Source organism: Gasterosteus aculeatus, chromosome Y, assembly GCF_964276395.1.
Source record: "Gasterosteus aculeatus chromosome Y, fGasAcu3.hap1.1, whole genome shotgun sequence".
NCBI lineage: Eukaryota > Metazoa > Chordata > Actinopteri > Perciformes > Gasterosteidae > Gasterosteus > Gasterosteus aculeatus.
Window position 1 is genome coordinate 14,752,843 of NC_135709.1, and position 12,738 is coordinate 14,765,580.

The window sequence follows — 12,738 nt, forward strand, 5'->3', positions numbered from 1 at the left end:
TTCCACCCACTTTCTCTTCCCCGCTTTCCCTCATTAACAAGTCAACCATTTCTTCTCTTTCACACACCTTGAACACAGGTGAAAATAGAACCCACCTGGGCCCGGTTGTGTTGCCCGCTACACCTACTGCCCAGCTGGCATCCATTGTTTGCAATTAGTTCCAGGGCATGTGTTTGCAAACTTGCTTGTACATTTTTGTATGCATGCACGTCTGTGTCAAGGTGCAAATGTGTGCACATATCTCAGCATAAAACCTTTATTTTGTTGCTCATTTTATGATCAGCAGAATACAAGGTAGCCTTGGAAAAGGTCTAATTATTAAGAACGATCCATCAATATGCAGTGCAAGTCCTGGAGCCGGCTCAGCAGAAAAACATGGCAAAAAAAATGTGGTTCTTTCAAGGAGGGAGAGAAAAATCTGTCTTTACAATCCCCCTGTTTCGCCCTGCCAACTTTCTGCTGGCTGTTGGTAGTGCGGAAATGAGAGCGTGCTAGATTCTCCCCTCCCGAGAATAACACAAACCCCTCAAAGCTCAAATCAAACACACAATCCACGTCACAGGAAACCATTTTGAAGCGTAAAACCCCCCAATGGGAGCTCCATTTGAATGCTGCGGGTATGCGCTTGCCTTGCTCGCCCCCCTGCGTCTCCCACTTTCTCCCCTCCCGTCTCTCTCAAGGCTTCAACCACAACCTAACCCAAAGCACACTACCACTCAGACGACAAGACTCCCTTTCTCTCACTGCCTGTCCATTTCCCCCTTTATTCCCTTCCTTTGCTTTTTGCTTTGCCTGTTTTTCCCTCTCTGTGTTGGAGCCTGCAGTCAAGAATTATCATTTCATCATCACAAATGATTATATGATAGATAGATAGATGCTTGATAGAGGGATGTTGCTATGGTAAACCATGCACATGGACATGCAAACACATGAGCCCCCCCCCATCTAGAAACCTCAACCGTTTCCTTCATTTTGGCAGGCAATTGGAACGCAGGGGTCAGGAGGTGCATAATTATGGAAGGCAATCACAGTAGTTTGTTTTGGATCCCTCACCCCCACACCAAATCTTTGGCTGTGCAGGAGCAATGCCACCACCTTGCCTGCTTGCTGCCTGGGAAACTAACACATCCTTAATCACTCAGGGCTTGTATCCGCCAAGGCCACCCACACTAGTTGAGCCCCATCTGACAAGCTGAGGCCAGCACAGTTGGACTCAATCTGATGAACTCAGGCCATAGAAGTCAAGCTCTGTCTGCTGAACCCGGGCCACATTAGTAGCAGCCAGACAGTCAAATTCAGGTCGCACTAGTTGAGTACCCTTTGTTGAAACAGAGCCAATGAGAACATACTCGTCAAGCTCAGTGTCTACTGAACCCAGACCACTCTAATCAAACCCTGATGGTCAAACCTAGGCCGAGGGAATCTAGTCCCATCTGGTGAACCCGGGCCACTAAAGACCAGCCGGTTGAAGTCAAGCCAGAAACAGGCTGATCCGTCTCTGGCTGGGGGAGCTGTTCGGTCGTTATAATGGCTAAGTGTTGCCTAACAGTGTGAGTCTCTGACGTAAACACAGCTTAGCTGACGGCTGGCAGTTAAACCAGCTAAACAGAAGAGAACACGCTTTATACCATAAATGAGTTGGGCTGGTTGCATTGCGTCATCGTCTCCCACTTCCTCCTGACCCCCAAAAACCAAACATATAGCCTTTAAATGTCCCTCTATTATTCTCACTGTCCATCTGTCTCTCTCTACCTCTTTTCAACATCAGTCACAAAAGTGCTCAACATGTGACAGTTAACCTTGAGTTTCTGCTCCCCGGGTGATATTTAAGCAATACGGTACAAGAGGCTGTACTTTATTGTCCAATATTGTAACAGTTCGGGGGTGTTGTTAGGCCCGACGCACAGCCTTGAAACAGCGAAATTATAAATAGTAATTAAATAGCTGCCTTTCAGCACAAAATAGTTGTAGCCACCAAACGTTGTGTATCGCATTTAGAGAAAAAAAGTCCCCGTACGTGCATGTAAACACCATCGGGTCTCTTTGCAAGATCTCGCACCATCTCATTCATTCATCGCTCATGACGTTCACCTAAATCATTCAGCTGCGAAAGATCGCATTGCACGAAACCCATCATTTGTGGGATTTTCTGTCTTTTTTTCGTCGATCGAAATAATGCACACCCTGTGACTCACTCTCAACCAATCAGAACGCTGGATTTCATCCACCCTCATTATAATAAGAGATTATTGACCCTGGTTCGATTGTGCGCGATGAGAGGAGACTTAAAGTACACAAGATCGCATTGCTAGGAGGAAATGAATTCCCCCAATCTCCAGGGCTCATTGTCCTCATGGGAGACCATTCTTTCCTCTGAAGCGCGTTTCAAGTTGGGGTGACCTGCGGGCAGGCGTAGACCAGTGATCCCCGGCCAGCCCACCGTGCAGCCAGGCGGCATCAGGAGCCCAAAGCAGGTTCACGAAGCGCTGAGATCATCCGGGACTTCCAGGAAGTTGAGCATCAGGCATCAGTGTGTGTTATTGACTTGGCAAAGCTTCCAGCCAGTACGATTCCACCAGCGAGGGGTTGGCTGACTGCACTAGTGCACATATGTGTATGTGTATAGTCCAGATGGGTGGCCAAGCCCCAGTTGATGTCTCTCCCTCTGTTATGACAATTGAACTCATGTGAACCACTGGATCTGAATTTCTTTCTCCAGATTGTAACCCTAAGAGCACCCAAACCAACGCCCCTGTCCTCCTTTGCTCTTTTTTTACTTATGTGATGATGTAATGATGACGTCAGGGGGCGTCGGCTATTTAAATGTCACCTGAGTAAGGCCAGGTGTGTGTTTTCTATTTCGAGAGCGGAAGGAGATATTATTTTTGACTTGTTGTAGGAGCGGTCGGTAAAATCAACGCGCATTACGCATTACGCATTGAATTCTCCTTTTATTTTGATTGTGATTTAGGTTGTTTTTGCCGAACAATAAATAAAGAATTTTGAAGTGACAATACGAGCAAATGCGCGTTGATTTTACCGACCGCTCCTACAACAAGTCAAAAATAATATCTCCTTCCGCTCTCGAAATAGAAAACACACACCTGGCCTTACTCAGGTGACATTTAAATAGCCGACGCCCCCTGACGTCATCATTACATCATCACAAATCAATTAAATCAACAGAAAAGGCAGTTTCATTGTGCACGATACAAATGTAGTGGAATGGCTTCTACACTCCGGCCCCTAATTTTACCGACCGCTCCTACAACAAGTCAAAAATACCTCATCCGAACGCGAGGAAGGAACGCCAGGCCGGGTGGAAGTGAGCGAAGCTGTCCCGGAGTCACGTCGTCTTGGATTGATCTGGACTGCGGCCAGAATCCGATCTCACCGGTACCGTGAGTAAACGAGCGTATGCGCTGTTTTCCGAACCTGGTTACGATCAAACATTAAAACCGACAGAAGGAACCAAAGGAAACGTTCGATAACAACAAATAAATCCATAAAATGCCTATAAATTACGAGATCACTTAAAGACACCGCGGATCAAACAAAGCACGGCCGCGCGCACGAAAAGGTAAAATTAAATAAAGACGTAACTGAAACACTAATGAATATTGACAGCTGACGCTGAAAACTGAAATAATGGCAGAAGGAACTGAACGGGGAGTCACGGGAGCCGGTATGAGTGAGACGGATACGGCGCAACAAAATAAAGCGTTTAAATCATTCAGCGCCACACGCAGAGGAAAACTCTCCCACTGTACTCGGAAAATGAATGAAATAAAGTTAATGATGAAAGAAGGTGCCGATGTTCATAATGTTAATGAAAGTGCAAATGAATTTACGAGACTGCTGGAGGAATTTAAATTATGTCATGAATCTGTTCAGATTCTGCTGCCTGAGGAAGCGAGAAGGAATGAAAGTTTGGACTGGTATGAGCCAAAAATCGCAGATTATGACGTTTTTCTGACCGATGTGGATCAATGGAAAAGTGCTCAGGCCGATCCACATACTCTGGTGGATGTTGGGGACAGCGTCTCACAGACTGGCTCACGACGCTCCAGAGGTTCCAATTCTTCATCTATGGTTTTAGCACGCATGAAGATAGCTGCAGACAAAGCTGCTCTGCAGGCCAGAGCTAAAGCTCTGAAAAGGAAACACGAACTGGAAAAGGAAAAGCCTGAGCTGGGGTTAAAAATGGAATCCCTGGATCTGGAAGCAGATATTGCTGCAGCTGATGCAAGGTTAAAGGCTCTAGAAGAATTCGAAAGTGATGAAGCATCAGAATCCAGAAAAGAACTGGAAGAACAGATTGAGGCATCTGACAAAAGAGGAGATCTAACACAAATGGAGTCTGCACGGATAGGAACCGTACCGAAAAGATCCTTCCAAGGAATAATGCATACTCTGAATCCAACATTGACTGGAATCTCAAAAGGACCTGAGCAACCACCAAGGGCGACAGCAAACCCTCACACACACAGAGCTGTGGTTTCTGACGGACCACGCGGAAGAGGCGAAGCCACACCCAGAAGTGAAACACCTCAGAGCATAGATCTCACAAACATTCTACAAAGACAGACAGACTTGACAGACTTGCTAGTGATACAACAGAAAGAGTTTAAACTCCCTCAAAGAGAGGTGCCGATGTTTGACGGCAATCCTCTCACTTTCAGATCATTTATGAAGGCTTTTAAGCACAACATCGAGGATAAAACCAACAGTAATGAGGACCGACTATACTTTCTGGAACAGTATACTGTTGGACAGCCAAAGGAGCTAGTCCAAAGCTGCTTTCTCATGAACGCCACAACTGGCTATGAGGAAGCAAAGCGCCTGCTTAAATATCACTTTGGTGATGATTTCAAAGTAATTTCTGCATATATCGAAAAGGCCTTAAACTGGAACCAAATCCGTACAGATGATGGAGAGGCACTTCATAGCTACGCCCTCTATCTAAAAGGCTGTGGTAATGCAGTTCAGGACCTCTCATACATGTCAGAGTTGGACTCACCATCTAACATGAAAAGACTTGTTTTCAAACTCCCATTTAAACTCCGAGAGACATGGCGGTCTACTGTGTGTGACATTACGGAAAGAACACACCAGAGACCTAAATTTAAGGACCTTGTCCTCTTCCTGGAAAGGCAGGTCAGAATCATCCAAGATCCCATCTTCGGGAATATCCAAGACCCTGCCAGAAGCACAAACAGCAGAACATTCAAAAGAGACCAACAGTATACAAGACCTAGCAGCAAGAAAAGCTTTGCTACAACTGTCATGCCCAAGACCGAAACCCACATGAACACTAATGCACAGGAGAGGCCGGAGAGGCCAGAGGGCATCCGTAAACCCATGGACGCCTTCATCAAACCTTGTGCTTTCTGTAACGGAGATCATGTGATGGAAACATGTGAAATGATAACAAAGATTCCCCACAAAGAGAAAGTTGAGCTACTAAAGAAAAACGGACTCTGCTTTGCCTGCTTGGTCAAAGGTCATATGAGTAAAGAATGCAAGAAACGTCTCACATGTCGTTCCTGTGAGAAAAAACACCCCACTGTCTTACATATAGATAACTTTACTCCAGGAAACAATAGGCCGGTAGCTAAGTGGGATTCAGACACCAGGAGTAATCGTATGGCTAAGGTTTCTTCTGCAGCACAAATTGCTATGGTGTCATCAGCAGCACAAAAGTGGGGCAGAACAACAGATCATAGATTAGCAGTGGTACGTGTAAAAATAAAGGCACACAAAGGCAGCTGTTTGATAGAGACGTATGCATTCCTAGATCCCGGAAGCACTGCTACCTTTGTCACAGAAAAACTGATGGAACAGTTGTCTGTCAGAGGAAAGAAAACCGAAATCTTACTCCGAACGATGGGTCATGAAAAGCCTGTGAAAACCCACGTGATAAGAGGACTGGAAGTATGCAGCCTGGAAGGCAACAGCTTCATAGAGCTTCCTGAAGTCTTCACACAACATGCCATTCCTGTCAATCAAGAAAACATCCCTACAGAAACGGACATAAAAGGAATTCCTTACTTAAATGAGGTCCACATAAAACCCATCAAAGCAGAAGTGGGCCTATTGATTGGTACAAATGTCCCACAGGCTATGGAACCACTGAGAGTGATCAATAGCCAAGGCAAGGGGCCCTATGCAGTCCTTACATACCTAGGTTGGACTATAAATGGACCTCTCTGCAGCACTGCACCTATGGATGAGGACGGTCGACCACGGATAGCGTCCAATAGAATATCAGTAGCCAAGCTAGAAGAGCTTCTAAGACACCAATACAACCGCTGTCTTAAAATACATCCAAAATTACGCCAGAAGGTTTCAAACCTATGTAGCCAACAGAGTGTCCACTATTCGGGATCTGACACACAAATTCCAATGGCGCCACATAAAGACAGAACTCAACCCCGCAGACATGGCATCAAGAGGCATAAAAACCGAGAAGTTCATTCAAGAAGGACATTGGCTGAGTGGTCCAAATTTCCTGATGCAGCCAGAAACTGACTGGCCAGTGATTCAAGTACCACCCACGCTGTATGACAGTGACCCGGAGGTCAAGAAGGTGGCCATGGCTTTCACTACAAGTATACTGCAGAAGGAAAGGCCACTGACTCGTTTTATTGAGCACTTCTCATCATGGAACAAATTGATCCGATCATCAGCCTGGATCTTAAAATTCAAAGAAACTCTGAGACGAAAGAAAATGAGTAACACATACCCAACTGGGTCGCAGCTGTCCGTGGAGGATTTAGCCAAGGCAGAGCAATCACTTGTGTCTTATGTCCAACAGCAATCCTGCAAAGATGAGATGACCTCTCTACAAAGGGGCTTACCCATAAAGAGAAACAGTAGGATCTATAGACTAGATCCCATCCTCCAACATGGAATCCTGAGAGTCGGAGGCAGACTAAGTAAACTGGCAATGCCAGAGGAAACCAAACATCCTGCTATCCTACCCAAGGACAACCACCTGTCAAAGATACTCCTACACCACACCCATACCTCGATGGCTCATTGTGGAAGAAATCAACTTATTGCAAAACTCAGGACAAAATACTGGATTCTAAGAGTAAATTCTGCTGCAAGAAAGATAACAAGGGACTGTGTACTTTGCAGGAGATGGCATGGCACAGCAATGACACAAAAAATGTCCGACCTACCGCTACACAGGATAACACCTGATTTGCCGCCCTTCACCCATACAGGACTAGACTACTTCGGGCCCATAGAAGTCAAGCGCGGCCGCAGCAAAGTAAAACGGTATGGAGCCTTGTTTACATGCCTAGCAAGCAGAGCTGTACATCTGGAGATGGCCTACTCAATGGATACAGACTCATGTATTTCTGCACTGCGAAGATTCATCTGCAGACGAGGCCAAGTGAAAGAAATTGTTTCCGATAACGGTACTAATTTTGTCGGGACTGAACGAGAGCTTCGAGAAGCACTTACACACCTTGACCTCAGCAAGATCCAGCATTCGATGCACGCTGAAGGCATCAAATGGACATTCAACCCCCCTTATGGTGCTCATCATGGAGGCGTATGGGAACGACTCATCCGGATGATAAAAAAGAACCTCTACTCCATCACAAGGGAACAGATCCTGGATGACGAGAGTCTCCAAACAGCTCTTTGTGAAGTAGAGGCAATCATGAATGACCGGCCCATCACAGTCTTATCCCAGGATGCAAAAGATCCAGAACCTCTGACACCCAACCACCTGCTTCAAATGAAGCGAATGCCGACTCTTCCACCTGGACTCTTCGACAAAAGTGATACCTATTCCAGACGAAGATGGAAGCAGACTCAGTATATAGCGGATCTCTTCTGGAAACGCTGGATACGAGAGTACCTCCCATTGCTACAGGAGAGACAGAAATGGAATAAGATCAAAAGGAACCTAAAGTATGGAGACATAGTGCTGATCATCGATGAAAGCTCACCACGCAACTCCTGGCCTATGGGGCGAATCACGGAAACCTTTCCCGACAAAAGGGGACATGTACGTCGTGTCAAGATCAGGACACAAAATGGCACCTTGGAAAGGCCCATCACAAAGCTGTGCCTTCTACAAACATGCCCTGATTAGATCCTCGAATAGACTTTGCCCCCTTTTCTTCGACCCTTGAGAGAACTCATTTTCCTTTTCTCAGGAATTTTTTGAACCCGTTTTGCAAAAGGGACTCGAAACTAAATGGATTATATTTTTGGCCTTTTTTCTTAATTCTATGGACACGAGACAAAGGACTCTAAAGAATGTGCTTCATATGTTTAAATGTATGAATTGTCCTCTACCGGTCAATTAGGGGCCGGAGTGTAGAAGCCATTCCACTACATTTGTATCGTGCACAATGAAACTGCCTTTTCTGTTGATTTGATTGATTTGTGATGATGTAATGATGACGTCAGGGGGCGTCGGCTATTTAAATGTCACCTGAGTAAGGCCAGGTGGGTTTTCTATTTCGAGAGCGGAAGGAGATATTATTTTTGACCGCATTACGCATTACGCATTGAATTCTCCTTTTATTTTGATTGTGATTTAGGTTGTTTTTGCCGAACAATAAATAAAGAATTTTGAAGTGACAATACGAGCAAATGCGCGTTGATTTTACCGACCGCTCCTACAGCGTCTTTAAGCACAATCGTAGATGAAAGATGCCGCCGCGCCCTGTTTTGCTGCTGAAGGTTGCCGTGTGCCGTCTCCTATTGTCAGCACTTCTGATTGATCCTATTTGATTGGAGAGTCACTGGAGGAGCGCACAGTTGTAAAACAGCCTTCAGCTTTCATTAAGCACGAGCACTGGGGATGAAACCAGAATGAGACAAGGCCGGCTTAACTGATTGATCCCTTGTGTCAACGCGCATGGAAGCAACAAGATATCATACGAACCAGACGTGGGAAAGATATTGACAAATCCTACAAACAGTGGAGGAAGAACCATTCAGATCTTCAACTCGAGTTGAATTATTATAATAAATGGTGTCAATTGATCACACAATGAGTTATTATTTATGTATTGCATGTGAGGTGAATGTTAATGGTGCAGTTGGTGGAGATGGATCTAGTTATATCTAAGTTCTGTCCCTATGGATGCTTAAATTCAATAAATTATATGTTATATGTTTTTTAAATAAAACGTATATCTGAATAGCAACAAGTAGCTGTGAAATAAATGTAAAGGCGTAAAGTCTATAGTATTTATTTCTTAAAATTGAGTAATTTTATTTTTAAAAAGAGTAATTCATAAAATCAGGCAATACCTAAGCAATGTTTTTATTTATTTTATTTTTATTCAACTAAACATTACAGAGGCACATATTTAACTTTAGCACTTAACTAGCAGTTAAATTACAAAATACAAAATGTATGATCATCTTACAAAACCAAATATGTAAAATGTAAAAATGAAGCACAGAAATCAGTGTGTCCTTAGGAAATAATTCATTATTATCATCTGTAATTGCATCTGCCAAACTGCTCGTCCTTAACTGGGAGCAAAACACTCGACTAGATCACGACTCTTTGCTGTCCTTGCTCCAAAACGGTGGAACGAGCTCTCTGAAGACATCAGGACCGCAGAGAGCCTTCACATCTTCCGCCGCAAACTAAAGACACACCTCTTCAGACTCTACCTCGACTAAAAGACGCCACTCATCTATAGCAAATTGTGAATTGGCTTATGTGAGGAAATTGTACTTTCTGGTTTCTTGCTCTTCTGAGTTTGTACCCCTGTGGTTGAGTGCACTTATTGTAAGTCGCTTTGGATAAAAGCGTCAGCTAAATGACATGACTTATAATTAGCAGAGCCTTGTTTGATAGTGAACCATTCAGATTCTCTGCAAGTTAAGCAACAATACAGTCGGTCCACATGTTTTCTACAACGTGCTCCTTCAGTTGTTGCTGCTGGCTCTGAGCCAACGAGCCTATAGATGTAAGTACAGTATGATGGAGTATACACACACTGAGGGGCCTCATAAGGGTACACTTAACACGTGTGTGTGTGTATGTGTGCGTTCGCAACGAATCACGACCAGCACCACATGTGTGTCTCTGTGTGCGTTTGTAGTAAATTCTTGAAAAAACAGATCATGCTAACTGTTTTTAAAGGTGCACACGGTACATGGACTCACACTGAAAGAGACGCACATATATGCACACACACACACACACTCATGGGGTGACAGAGTGCACTGGCTGAGCTCAGATGAACCAATGGCAACCCGGCGATGGAGGAATGTGCATGGCGCTGATCCAAGAGAGGCCGTCAGAATCCTCAGCAGGCAACCCCGGTTGTCTTAGTGAACACAAGTGGGAGTGTGGGCCTCCGTAACAACATTTAGGAAGGGGTGGTAGTTGATAAACTACGGGAGTGTGTGATTTGACCGTCAAGCGAAGAGTTGCGTAAATCAATGTAAGAAAACCCAGATCAAGCACCTCATCAGCAGCGTTAGTGTGAGATACTTCAATTCAATTTGTTCGCAGCCATGAGATGCAGCGATGCATCTGTACTAAGAGTTGCCTTGCAAGTGAGAAGTTACTACAGCCAGTGAGAAGGACTTCAGCCCCCTAAGGAGGCTTATAAAGGGAGGATGGACATTCACTGTAGCGGCGTCAGGCCCATAAGCAGGAGATATAAAACCCAATAATTAAAATAGACTACAACTTGACAAAATAGATGATAAAAGTTGCCGGACAATGACACCTATTTTAAAATAAATCACAGGGTTTTTTTTATATCAAAGGCAAATCAGCATGGATTAGCATAAGTGGGTAAAAATGCTTTTATTTATAATCTAAACCAATAAAATTACTGCAATTAAGTTGTTAAAAGTCCAACGGTAAAACAGCGTTAAATGTCCAGCTAAAAAGGGATCTACAACAAACGGATATAGAAAATAGAAGAAAGTGCAACGCCAGGTAGAAAGCCAGCCGCCAGGAGGGATCCTGCCCTCCAGCAACGCTGCTGGCCAGTTCACTAGTGCCAGCACTCCCGATTGGTCCCTGTAGATCAAATGAGCCTCTGTGAGTGCAGGCGATCGGTGGCTGCAATGGTCCAAATAGTATGCCTGCTAGAAAAACATGCAAGTAACACTAAAACACAATGCAAAATTCAGTATAACAGCAACAACGCTTCACAGCAAACAAAACGATCTATACGGAAAATATGGCTTTCTGTCCTCCTGGTGACAATAGCGCCACCCATCTCACTAGTCCCAAAAATACAGCATCATGTCATGCAAGCGTTGGCTGCAGTAGCAGAAACAGGGTCATGTGTGCACTCGACTAATGCACAACTGAACAAATGAAATAAAAGGCAAGGGGAGAGGAGTAAGGAGGGAAAAGGAAGGAGCATGAAGGGCTGTCTAAAATATTCAACCTCCCTTCCATTAACTAGGCGTGTAGGGATGGGGAACACGGCCTGCACTGTACATCTCATGAGAGAGAGTAAAACATGGTGCACTATGGGAATAGACCTCTTTCATCCTGCAGCCCTTAAATCCAGCTCAGCATTTTCTCAGTGACGTATTTTTTTCACTCTCACTTCACCCTCTTCACTTTTTTCCTCACCTCCATCTGCTCTCCCTCTCCATCCTTCCGAGGCTTTCTTCATCTCGCACGCACATATTGGACCACCCCCCACCCCTCCCTTCTCCATCGTCCACCTTCTCTGCACTTACTCTTCGTGTGCTGCATTACAATGTTCAGAACCCCTGGATTAATCTTGGTAGCAACCTACGGTCATCCTAAATTCAGATGGAATATATGATATGTGGTCCTTCATGCCAGCTGCATAGACCAGATGGATGGGGGAGGTGGGGGTCTCTGACATGTACCTGCGTTTTTTTAAGTAGGTATGAACAGAAGCCAGGGGTATTTGAAGAACATTGAGACAAGGAGTGAATGGCTCAGGCGAAATAACTTCCTTTGAAGTGTATATTCATTTGGTGTAAAGATATTTTCAGACAAAGATAGGATGGCCTACGCTGACTTTGTGACTTTTTGTTTAAGCCCTCTGCAGGAGCAAGGACCGCTAGCACATTGTATCACATATGCAGCCTTCAAATCACATTGCTGCACATTTAGTTTGTATTCTATTCAGGAGTGCTTAACCACTCAACTCTGTCAAAAATGACAAAAAAATAGAACAAAAACCATATTTCCTTTTAGAAGCGAAGAATAGTTGCTCTTATGGAAGTGCATTTTGGAGGCAGAGTATAGTAAATCAATGCTTAAACTATGTTTAAGTATCTCTAAATCATATATGTCAAACTCAAGGCCCACGGGCCATATCCGGCTCGGCATGCAATTATATCTGGCCCGCGAGATCATTTTATATTATTGTTACTAATGGCCCGACGATATGAAGCGCTGATAACAAAATAAACTACAGATCCCATAATGCAGCGCTTCAGCTGTCTTGGCGAGCGCTTTTGGTGGCGTTTCTGGCTGACACAACCGCACGTCTCAATGCCGTAAACCTCCAGCTCCAGGGACGTGACCGCATGATCACTGACCTGTATGACGCAGTGAAGGCATTTCCAGTGAAGCTGATTTTATGGGAGACACAAATGCACCAGTGCAACTTGCCCCACTTTCCCTGTTGCCAAGTAATGCGGAACAACGGTGTTCCCAAATACGCACTTTGCTGATAAACTGAGCGCGCTGCGCACGGAGTTCGCACGGCGCTTTGGTGATTTTGAGGAACAAAA